We start from the raw sequence: 12,936 nt of genomic DNA on the forward strand, positions 1-12,936 counted from the left end.
GAGACATGTTCTCCCAAATTTACCTTTTCATGCCCCATTAATTTCCTCTTTGTAGTGCAAAGTTCTTTTAAAAATCGAGCATACCTTGGTACTTGTCGAATTACTTCAAGAAGAGGTATGTTGACTTGAACTTTTTGGAACACCTCTAAGATCTCCCTTTCTTCAACTCTTTTATCATGTTTCATCAACCTTGATGGGAAGGGTGGTGGCATGATTTCATGAGAAGAAAGAGAAGGATGTGAGTCATATGTATTTCTAAAGATGGTGTGTCCTATTGTTCTTTCTGATATGCGGCTTTTTCTGCTGGAACTTTAGGTGAGATAACTGTTCCACTTCGGAGTGTGATAGAACTAACATTCTCTCTCGGATTTAACTTCATTTGAGAAGGTAGTATTCCCTGTGATTCCAATTTTTCCACAGTTTGAGCTAGTATGCTTACTTGGTTATCTAACTCTTGAAGATGTATTTCGGTTTTGCTTTGGAATTTTTCCTGGGATGTAACGAAATTTATGAAATTTATAACTTTCCTATGAGTTACTCTAATGATGGTTTTTGTGTTTGCTGTTGAGGATGAGGTCTTGGTTGATAAGTTGATATTTGATTTGCCGCATAGCTGAAGTTTGGGTGGTCTCACCATCCTGGATTATAAGTATTTTTGTATGGGTTGTATTGTCTTTGTGGAGGACCTGGAAAGTTCCCTACTACATTGATTTTTACATTGCCTCCTTCTTGTATCAGCGGGCAACAATCCGTCGGATAGTATAACTTTGTGCATATCCCACATGCTCTTGTTGCTCCATATTTTCCTACAACAAGTGAATTAACTACTTCAATTAATTTTTCTAACTTATTCTCAAAGGAAAAAGTACTTATCTAGTGAACCTGTCGGCTGGGTTCACTTGAAAACTGTTGAGAGTTGGTTGCCATGGTTGAAATCAATTTCCTTGTTGTTGTTGGGGTCATGTTAACTAATGCTCCTCCAGTGGCAGCATCCACCATTTTCATCTCTATTGGTAAAAGGCCTTCATAAAAGTATTGAAGTAACGTTTGCTCACTTAATTCGTGTTTTGGACAACATACGCAAAGTTTTTAAAATCGTTCCCAATAGTTATAAAGACATTCTTCGATCTTTTATTGAATGGAAAGAATGCTCCTTTGTAACTCGCTTTGTTTAGCCGCTAGAAAGAACCTGTCAAGAAAAAATCGATTCATGTCAGCCCATGAATTAGCTAAATTTGGAGGTAAATAAAATACCAACCTTTAGCCAAGTCAGCTAAAGAGAAAGGGAAAACTCTCAATTTAATTTGATCATCGGTAACTCCCTGTGGTTTCAAGCTAGTGCAAACCATGTGGAATTCCAATAAGTCTTTGTGCGGATCTTCAGTGGGAAAGTCGTGGAAGATGGGAAGAAGATGAATGAGCCCCGTCTTTAATTGAAACGGAGTCCCGCCACTAGGAAAATTGATGCATAATGGCGTCTGAGTGACAGAAGCTGTGGCTAGTTCTCGGATTGTTTGTTCTTCTTCTGCCATCGGGATGTTGTATGCGTCTGCTTCAGTGTCTGTCTCCGGATTTGATTATGCTTCTAAACTCTGCTATTGTTTTCCTTGTCTTTTTCTAATTTCTCAAAGCTTTTGTGATTGGAATTTTCATGCTTGAGCTTATATCTCCGGATCTATATCTTTAAAACTAGAAAAATAAATCAGTACTTGTTGTTAATCCCCAACAACGGTGCCAATTTGATAATCTTCATTTTTCTATCAAAATAATTTTGGCTTCTTTAATAAATAGAAAGGAAAAGGTAGTATAGAGAAGCATGATCAATCCACAGGGACTATGGTTTTTTGTGATTTAGTAAAACTCTTTGATTTAGAGGAGGATATAATTCCAGATACAATTTGAAATAAAATAAAATAAATAATTATAATTTAAAAAGAAAAAATAATAAAATAAGTAATAATAAATAAAAGGGGGAAATAATAAAATAATAAATAATAGTAGTAAAGATAAACAAGAGTTTTTTAAAAGTTGTTTTTAAAATTAAAAAGAATTAAATAAAAGAAAATAATTTAATAAATAATCTAAAGAGATTGAGATAAAGAGAAACTTATAGTGAAAGCGACCTCAGACTTCAGCTTTGCCTCAAATTCCTCGGATCATCGTAACAAATTTTTACTTCAAGATTCACGTCAGCTTACAAGGACAATTCTTCCCTGCCAACTTGGATTGTGTCGTTTCAACAATAATTGATTTCGATCTCAGTTTCCTCTTAGCAAATAATTTTGCTAAGTGTTTTCTCAGGAAGTCGAATGTGCTTCAATAAGACAATCATTCTTCAAACGTTAACCATAACAACATCCAGACCAATGTCAAAATTATTTTGATTTGAAAAGTAAGCTTAGAAAACAGAGAGAGAAATCTGAAGCGATTTAAGTACCTTACAATTCTCACGTTTTGGAATTGAGCCTTCGCTTTAGCCTTCGGCTTGAAAGAAAATTAGCTAAGCATGACCAAAGTCATACTTAACATTTGTTGAAAACGAAATTTAAAAGAAAATAAAGGAAGTATGCGAAAAATAGAGAGAAAGCTATAGAGAAAAGAAGATTTTATTCTCTGATGAGAGATATATTTCTCTAGGCTCACCCAAAGAGGGTATTTATAGCCTTCAAATTCCTAAACATAATCTAAAGATAACTCCTAAAATAATATCTTTTATCCTAATCAAAAAATTTAAAACAAAACACTAACATCTATTTAAAAAGATAAACTAAAATACTATTTAAAATAATATCCTGAATCCTAATTGAAATACTAACATCTATTTAAACTAAAATACAAAGATAAAATATAATGTCTAAAACATTATCCTAAACTTGAGTTCAATCTTCTAGAAGGTGTTGAAGTCATCGCCTCGTCAGATGTTTCATGCCCAAATTCATGCCCACTAGTCCAGCTTCGATCCCGAAAATAAAAAAACTGCAAAATTCTTTCCTTTAGTGCAATTTCCAGAATCTAACATCCTGAACAAAAAATGAATCAAAACGAACAAATAAGCCACAAAAACCAATGATTAAGGAGTAATTTAAAAGTAAAATATTAACTAAATTAAGCACTTATCACACTTCAGGGGCATTTTAAATAGATTAGGATTCTAATCGATGATTCCAAGGTTCAAGTGGATCAAAATATGAGTTCTAAGGTCGTCTCCATTATCATAGCCATCTATAGTTCTTTTCACACTTTAAGTGTATTATCGTCATTTCATTTAATTCTATCAGTGGTATTACTTCTGATAAATTAAGCTTCAAGTATTTATTCAAGAATCAGAGTTTATAAGCCTTATGCTTTTTATGAGGTTTAAAATTGATTATAAGATATTTTCCAAATAAATTAGTGTTAACAGGTGCATCGTAAATTTTATCGGGTAAAAAAACAAATTTTTGAGGTAATTCCACTATCAAGATCAATAAATACCATTTTTTACAGCTTAAGGGTATTTTCATGATTTCTTAATTAAGCATTCCCCACATTTAACCTTTAAATAAATTAATCCAAATTTAGGATTCTGAGATCAATTTATTTCTACATAATCCATGAACTTAAAATTATTTTCGATCGATCTACCAATTTCTTTTGCGAGCAAACTAAGTCTTTTATAGTTTTCGGTTTTTATTCCATATTCAGTTTAAGTCTAATGATAATTAAATACACCTAATTGACCAATCATTTCCATTCATGCATTTGCCAATTATCAATGTGTTTCGAAAAGGATACAAAAGGTAGTAAAGTGTTACCTCGATTTATGAGCCATATCGATTAACCATTTAAACTCCATTCGATCACTCTCAAACTTTAATTCCATGTCCCATAATGTCTCGGACACATAGCAAACGAATTTATGTTAGAAACTGAACTTAATAAAAAAACTAAATTTGATTATGAAGGTAAACACTAAAAAATGGCTTACCGAGTGCAAATTTGGCAAAACAGACTTCGGATTCAGACTCGGGACATCAAAAAACATAAAATATGACTTTTTAAAAAATTTGACTTTTTTTTGTTAAAGTCAACGGTTAGACCGGTCGAAGTTAACGACCAGACCAATCATTGGTCAACGGGTTGGGTCAAATTCAACGGGTTGGGTCGAAGTCAACGGGTCAGGTCAAAGTTAACGGGTCGGGTAGGGTTAGCTCCGTTTGGGTCAAACAGACCCGGTTCAGACCTGGTAGGCCGATTTGTGTCGAATTAGATTGGTTCTAGAAGGTTTCCAGGGCAGGGGAAGAAGCCCACGCACATACAGAGGAGTGTGACGGTGGCGACAGGCTTGGGGTGATTGATCGATTACTCCACGATCATTCAAACCTTAACATCAAGCCATAAGAACACCTAATTTCAGCTAAAACTATCAGAAACAAAAGAAAAAGGGTCAAAATACTTACCCACATCGGTGATGAGGAAAACGACGGTGACAACTAGATCCATCGGTTGGGTCTTGATCGAAGTGGTGCGGGGAACACCGTTGCGCTAGTGATGAGGCAAAACAACGGCTGGACCGACTGGAATCGAAGCAAAAGTGAAAGAAAAATTGGGTTTTCTGATTGGCTTTTCGAATGGTACTATACAACGAACGACACGAGGTTTCAATGATTAGGACCCTGAGCTACAATCGGACTGAGACGACGCTTCCAATGGTATCGGTGGTGCACCAAAATGTCGGCAGAGGTAGAGTAAATTGGTGAAGGGGAGTGGCGACTAGTGTGGAGAATTGAGGGCTTTTGGGTTTAGAGATTTGAATTTAATTAGGCTTTTTATTTTTCATTGACCAAAAAAAATAGAATAATTCCAAGTTTATTCCTTGAATTCCCTAAAAGTTCAAATCTAGGCTGTAAGGTTTCAAAACTTTCAATTTGGTCCTAATTTCATTAAATTTAGGGTGTTACACTTAGGGATTTATTTAAGGCCCATCTCGGGTCAGCCTGAAGCCTCTAACTTTGGATTTGGGCATTACATGAATAGTTTCAAAATAATTCTTGTAGTATCGACACCAAAAAGAATAGGAGTACAATACTCTCATAGCAGTACCGATATTGCATATTGGTTTCAAGTGCGTTCAGATTCCAGTAAGCAAAATTAGTATTGATACTCAAAGGAGAATCAATATTGTTACATAGTAGTATCAATAACATAACCCTAGTATCAATACTCTCCTAGCTCAAAGGTAATTAATGGCTACTTTTATTTAAAATTTATTAAGGCAGTACTGATACTCCCTGCTGAGTACTGATACTCCCTATTCTAGGTAGTTTTATTTTGTAGAAAATTAGTCCCCAAAGTTTCTAAAACATCTCCAACGGTTAAAAACGTCTACACACTCATTCCAAAATATAAAAACAAGTTGAGAACACTTGAGGAAGGTTATAACACCTATCCAAGCAACCCACATCAAGATAAAAACTCTTTCGATCTTATTTTTCATTTTCTCTTGTACATAGCGTGTTTTAGTGAGCTTAATTGTGTAAACACTCACCTTGTGAGGGTTTCTTGTTTATAATTTTTTATTCTTTATTAAAAGGGGTTTGATTTTGGTTTAGCCATTGAAAACTAGGGATTTGTAAAAGGTTGTTCTTGAGTCTAGAAAAAGAATGAATAAATTAGTGAAGTTGTAGAAATCTTTACTGTTAAGGTAAGGTATTGGATATATACTTGGTTGAGAAGTCGAACCACTCTAAATACTTGTACAATTTTTCCTATCCATTCTCTCCATTCCCTAAAATTTTTAATTGACCAATTCACCCTCTCTTGGCAACTTATTTGGTTAATTGATAAAGCAACGAAAATCTCAACATTTTTAAAAATGGTACTTAGTTATACTAGTTTTAAATCACTTTCGTGATGAATTTTCGTTTAAGCAGTTTAGGCAGTTTTATTTAGGGTAAACTACACATTTAGTACCTAAACTATCACTTTTATTCCGTTTTAATTCCTAAACTTTCAATTTTTCAAAATCGTACCTAAAGTTTATTTTTTTTTTCATTTTAGTACCTTGCCGTTAAAAATTTTGGTACTAAAATGAAACAAAAAGTTAACAAGGGTACTAAAATGAAACAAAAAAGTTAACGACATGTACTAAAATTAAAGAAAAAGTAAACGTGAGGTATGATTTTGAAAAAATTGAAAGTTTAGGTACTAAAATAGAACTAAAGTGATAGTTTAGGTCTAAACATATAGTTTACCCTTTTATTTATTACATGATATTAAATTGAACTTGTATATTGCTTATTGGAAATGGGTTTGATTTGAATGTTAGAATATTTTATTTTGATTTTAGGATATTAAATTGTTTAAGTGTTATTGATGTTAAAAATGAATGTTTTTAAAGGAATTTTTTTTACTGATTTTGGTAAGAAATGTTTTATAATGTTAATGTGACATCTCTGACTTGTATTAGATGACATATATGAGAAGGTGTGTTACATGATGTGTGTGAATCACCCATGTGCATAACAATTATTGTTCTGTCTACACTCATTTTGCAATTGAAGCCTAACATATACAATAACAAATTTAACTCAACATTATATTCAAATTTTTAAGCATTTCTATTGTAAAGATGAAGAATGCATAAAATAAACAAAAACGTTGCATCTCTTCCAAAATAATCTCAACAATTCACTCACTTTCCCCAAATCTCCACTAAACTTGAATCTCTAAAAGCAACAGTAGTCACTCTCTAAAATAAATCAAACAAACAAAGCAAATTATAAAAAATTACCCCAATTTATAACCGTTTTAAAAATAATAACACCCAAGAACCTCAAACCCCTGTTCAAAATTGAATAACAAAGAACATTTCCCCCAAAAATTGAATGCAATATTATAATTTAGATAAGAGTACTTACCTCAAATCAGATGCAGATACGAAGAAGATTAAACCCTTTTTTCAGATTTCAGAATTTCCTCAAAATCAATTAACAACCAAACCTTGCAATCGCGTATAAGCCCTAACCCTAATAAAAGTCAAAGTCGAAGTGGGTATTCGCGTAGAAACATCAGTTCACACACTTCTCTCTGATGTACATCATTGTTTTCTGATGAACAAAGGTTCAAAACAAAACAGGTTTAATCCACGTGGGAATGAGGCAGTTTAAAATCAAATAGGGTTTCTTCTGACCGTTTAATCCACGTGGAAAATAGGTGCAAAATGGGTAAAAAAAATTCAGAAAAAAATTGTTTAAAATTATTTTTTTATTCACCACGTGTTCGATTTTTATGGGTCAGAGGGTTCCACGTCATCTTCTGTGATGAAAATGGGTATACCCTTTAACGGAAGAAAACATTATAAGTTAATCGAGAATTTTTAAACTTTATATATGAAACTGAGAATCGGGTATAGTTCATGTATGAATATGGTAATAAACCATAAAGCTTTTGGGAAGACTACATTCTGGTTGATATTTGAAGTGTCTAGATGAGTGTATATTTATGGTGTATTTATGTTAGATGTAAACATTGGTTTGCGATGAAATAATGAATGCATTACTATTGTAAGAAGTGACTCTTGAATATTATATGACTATGTAATTCATGCATTTATGTTAAATTTGTATTTAGAAGACTAATAGAATTAATGGATAAGCTAAAGATGCAAAATACTGAAACTTTCCTAGATTTTCTGATCATGAAAATAGATTCAGAAAATCACCATAAATTCTGTAAATATGATTAAAATGTGATTCTTATATCGTTGTATTCGTATGTCACTAATAGAAAAAAACCCCTTTAATTACACACATTTGCCTATCGTTGAAGCCACCGACATGAATTTAAGATGATGCGCAACTGTGCGTCATAATTTTATGACGTCCATTTATGACACACATTTATGACACACATTTATGACGCGCATTTATGACGTTCATTGAGCGTCATTGAAGCCCCCGTCATAAATTAAGATGACACATATTTGTGTGTCATAAATATATGATACGAATGTATAACTTACATTGCGTGTCATTGAAGCACACGTCATAAAAAAATTTGATACACATTCGTGTTTCGTGATTGTATTTCGTAAATTATATATATATATATATATTGTAGATTGACAAATAATCAAACTAAATCACATTTAATGCCTCATAATACTAAATATATATATATATCATATTATATATAAGCAATCCATTTGCATACAATATATTCACATTAAGTTATCAAAAATATTGTAATCATATGTTGATACAAAATATCACGGCATAATAAAGTTCTACTAATATGCCCTCGCCATCCGGGCGTGTACACAAGAAATAATTGAAAATAATTGAAACAATTAAAACTAGTTGCATTATATAGAACAAACACATTCCTAATATGCACATTAAACTTCTGAAAACACCTTCCTTGGTCCAGTATATTTATGCACAAACATGAACTCATGTTTCAACAAACCAAGTGGCAGCTTACTTTTTGAAACTCTATCAGATTTTTCAGCAACTTTGTATTCTCAATTCCAATGGAGTTGAGGCTTCCTGATTCTAGTTGTGTTTCATCAACCATCAAGTTTGAGTTCGTAGGTAGCTGAAGAACTCCAGGAATCAATCTGTAATACAACATGAAGTTATTTAAAAAAGAAAAACTTCAAGGTTCCAAGTTGCTTTCTTAATTCTTGCAGACATTAACTTCCCCTAGTTGCAGGGATACGATTAAGGTTACCTGTTTATTTGATAATCCTTTTTTGGGGCAAGAGAGGCAGTGTTTAGATATTCCAGTGGAGAATCATATATATGCAATAAAAAAATGAAAAATAATCATCCTTGGTTGAAAAGATAAGAACAAAGGAATTAAGAATCATATACCCCAAGAAGCAATAATCTGATACAAATACACCATGTATATGCAAGAATAATCACCTAGAAATAAGACACACAGATCTAGTAAATGTCTTTTTAAAAATAAGCAGCAGATTCTGAAATCATTCAAAAGAATTGCAAATTTTTCATATACAAATATAAGAATTGATCTCAGGTCCCACATCCATCCAATTTCTCAGTACTAATGTCGTTTTACAAATAAATCCAAATAAAATTGCTACATGAAGCATAAATTTTCACTTCTAGAATGTCATACAAAAAGAAATGAGCAAACTAGTTTACTAAAAACACATTGACCAACCGATGACCTGCACAATCAGACATGGTTCTATTGTTCATAACTAAGAACAACTAAATTAAACTTGCTTCTTTATATAGTGAGATTCACATATGGCAAATAAAGCAAAAGAAAATCTAGACTTCAACACTTCACTGCATGGCCTATCTTCAAAAGACCAGCACTAATTGTCACTATAAAGAACAAAATTAACTGTAGCAAACTCATAATAGCATTTGTTTCATCATTTTGCTTTAGGTAAAAATAAAGGAAGACGAAAATGTTAACAATCAAAATTTGAGCTAGTTAAACAAAAGTAGATAAGAAAAGGAATAAACTGCTGCTTCGACAGGAAGCTTGTTTATTCATCACCCATATAAATTTCATAAATTTATTTGACCATATTCATGAAAATTTTAAGGTCATCCCTCCATACTCCAGACAAACTCACTTAACACGTGATAAGCAAACCAAAGTTCTTACTATGACTAAGAATACTAGATTTTCAAGTGAACAATCCTATTCCAGTTTTAAAAGCATAAGCTAATATTACATAGGATAAAATTGAGGAACATTGACAGAATGCCAAACTAGTCAACTTAATATTCTTTCTTATCTCATTCGCTACCTATTGCAATAATTACATCTCACACTTTATACACATTAACATGTAGCTCAAGCACAGACAACTGTGTATGAAATTACCATGCACATGCCATTGTCACTAGCTATTACCAGTTAAAATTGAAGACAAAATATGATTATCATATGAAACTAAAAGAAATGGTGACAAACACAATCTCATGATATAAATTTGTAACTTCAAACGAATAACACCAACACATACCAGAAGGAATTTTGATGATTTCTTCATAACAACTAATGTACTACCATAACAACTAATGTACTTCCAAGACAACCTGATCGGTGTCAAGAGAAAATGTAATTGTATCTTAGCCCAGAAAGCATTTTAAGAGAAAAAAAACAAAGTTAAAGTGCCAAGTAAAAAATTTCCGAGCACAACCAAATATGTTTCAGAATGGATGTTTCAACAGTATGTAAAATGTTCTGAGTTGGAATATACTATTAGACTATAGACAAATAATTATGTTGTTTAAGCTCTCCAAAATGCATAAATACATGAGTGAGGTATTTGAGATCTTAGTTGGCGTTTACTCTCCAGCAAGAAATAAACCACCTAAAATGATGCCCTAGGACTACATTTTGGTCAGCTCCCAACAATCTATAAACTAAGACCAGTGAAAGTAGTAACAGACTTTGTGTGATGATCTAAGTGATGTCAAGGAACAAGAATCCAAAAATGGATCTCAGGTAGGTCAAGGAATTAGTGTGCCTTCTCCATATTTTCTGCAGCCTCTGCCATGAGGTCATTAATGTTTCTACCTTGAAATATGTCTGAATTTGAGGGCTGGGAAAAAGTCATGAGGAATGAAATGAAAAAATGCCCTGAGGAAAATGATGGATGAAGGATGATCCATGACATTGTGGATTAGAGTGACTCTTCTTGAAAGAAAGAAGAGGAAGCTCATCACATGCATGAAACAGAACTCTGAGGAGCTCCTCCATTAGATCCCAAGAAATCCTGCGCCAAAGAAAATGTTGAGTATGGGGGCTTATTTTTTTAAATAGTTTTCCTTAAACATCCTGGACCCCCAGTAAAACTCAACGAAGGATGATTGATGCTGCTGAGTCGTGTACTATGAGGTCATACTGCTGTGCAGCCATCATGATAGGGACCGACACCTTAATGCTCTGGAAGTATGATACTTTTATTTCATTACAACAGGAACTTTATCTCACCGCGAAATGTGCATATATATTGCTCTATATTCTAATTTTTTACAAGCATTTACAATTAATGCATGTTATCCTTCTGTTAAGCATTCAAATTAAACTAGTTTTTTAATAGAGTACCAAGATTATACTTGCAAAATTCAAGTTCAGCACAAAAAAATAGCTTGGTTTCGTTTACACATTGAAACTAAAAACCATGTGAAATAGATTTTAACTGTGATATAATTAATAAGAAAACAACCTTTTAAGGTCAAAATACTTTCGAGTTCTGACACCTTTATAACCAACACATCCAGCTAAATAGCACCAATAGCATGAGAAAAATAGTTTAGAAAAAGGAGCAGGAAATGATGCTCACGATTCTCACATAGAACCAATTACCAATAACGAGAAACAATACTCATCGGATTTTATATCTACTCTTTCAACTCTCCCAAATTTTCTGAAGAGACGTTCCAAATCAGACTAGCGTGCATCATACTCAAAGTTTCCATAGAAAATGGGTCTCATGTTGCCTGAGCAGAAGAGATGACAATATCACATCAGTATTTCACACACAAAACACATACATGTGTACAAGCACAAACAAACTTATGAAAGAACAAGTCAAAACTAAAGCGTTAACTATCAAGTAGTAATGCACTCCTAACATGAACAAAACAGAATGAGCAAGGCAACAACATCAACAAATATTTGAAAGCTATTTAGTAAACTAATAGAGAGCACACACAAGATAACTGACAAGACAAGGGGATCTTCCCAGCTGTTTGAAATATAGAATTGAGGTCATTCCATAAACACTCTCCAGAAGAAGAGACTTTCTCTAAATGAATTACATCTCTCATTATTTATATTTTGATCCATCACACAATAAAAAGAAAATTATCAACCGCAGCCTAGTGCACGATGTTTTCGAGGTCTTCGAAAGAAGGGAAGCTAAAATCAAAATTACAGCTGCTGGATCTACATCAAGAAAAAATGAAACCAAACAGTAACCAAATCATAATAAAATTATACAAATCATAGATATGTGCTAAAACCTCTTCTTAGATGCTAAGACAGCAAATACGGTGAGATAAATGATTGGAACTGAACAAATTAAATTAAAGAAATCATAAATACTAATTTTCCCATCATTTTCATGGAAAATAAATCAGGCGGCTTGGGAAATTAAAATTAAATAGAATTTGAACATATAAACGATGGTCAGAGTACGAAATTACCTTCTGCAACAATGATTCCAGAAAGAAAGAAAAAATCAGGGAAAGTTAGAAACCCTAGTGAAGGAAACTTGCGATATTTTTCACGAAATGAGCTCGTGAGTCAATAAGTATAAAAATATATATGGATGAAAAGTATAAAAATATGGATTGATTAAATCCATTGCTCGAAACTAGATAAGCAAAAGTACCAGCTTGTAAGCATCAGGAAGTGAAAGCCACTACTTGAAAAGCTTTTGCGTGAATTCGGGATTGGATTTGAGAACAAAATGAGACATCTCCAGGAGCTGCAATAGCTCCGGATCCAAACACGCTACGTCTCCAACAACAACTGACTCCATCTTCTTTTCTTCGCATAACTAAACGCATCTTAAACAAAGTCTCCGCGCAGATCAATTGTAATGAGCTTTAAAAGAATACAACCAACATATATGAGCTCATAAACTTACTTATAGTAAGTAATTGAAAATGTGAACAAGGTAATTCGATTTTTAGCTGGGAAATAATTAGAAACCCTAGATCTCCATGGAAACAGGGAAACCGAGCTTGGCGAGTTTTCTTTCTTTTTCATTTTTCCCCGTTAGAAAGCGAGTGATTTGGGATAAAATAAAGTGGTTTACAATTGAATGGTGGAATAGAGAACGAGGAATACCTGTGGAAACCCTTGAATTTTACTCCCTCGTCTCTGCGTTATGGTGAAGGCCAAACCAGTGGGAGGTTGCAAAGAGAAAAGGGGGAAAAGAGAAAAATGGAA

General features: G+C 33.1%; 1 long non-coding RNA gene across 1 annotated transcript; it reads right to left on the reverse strand.

Moving 5' to 3' along the window:
* Positions 1-687: 687 nt before the first annotated feature.
* Positions 688-10,609, reverse strand: LOC120139485. The gene is made up of 3 exons (XR_005517647.1): positions 10,388-10,609; positions 870-873; positions 688-698 (listed from the first exon to the last, which is right to left on the reverse strand). It is a non-coding gene; the product is annotated as an uncharacterized LOC120139485 (long non-coding RNA).
* Positions 10,610-12,936: the final 2,327 nt, after the last annotated feature.

The sequence above is a fragment of the Hibiscus syriacus genome, unplaced genomic scaffold, assembly GCF_006381635.1.
Source record: "Hibiscus syriacus cultivar Baekdansim isolate YM2019G1 unplaced genomic scaffold, ASM638163v2 tig00002237_pilon, whole genome shotgun sequence".
In the NCBI taxonomy this organism is placed as follows: Eukaryota; Viridiplantae; Streptophyta; class Magnoliopsida; order Malvales; family Malvaceae; genus Hibiscus; species Hibiscus syriacus.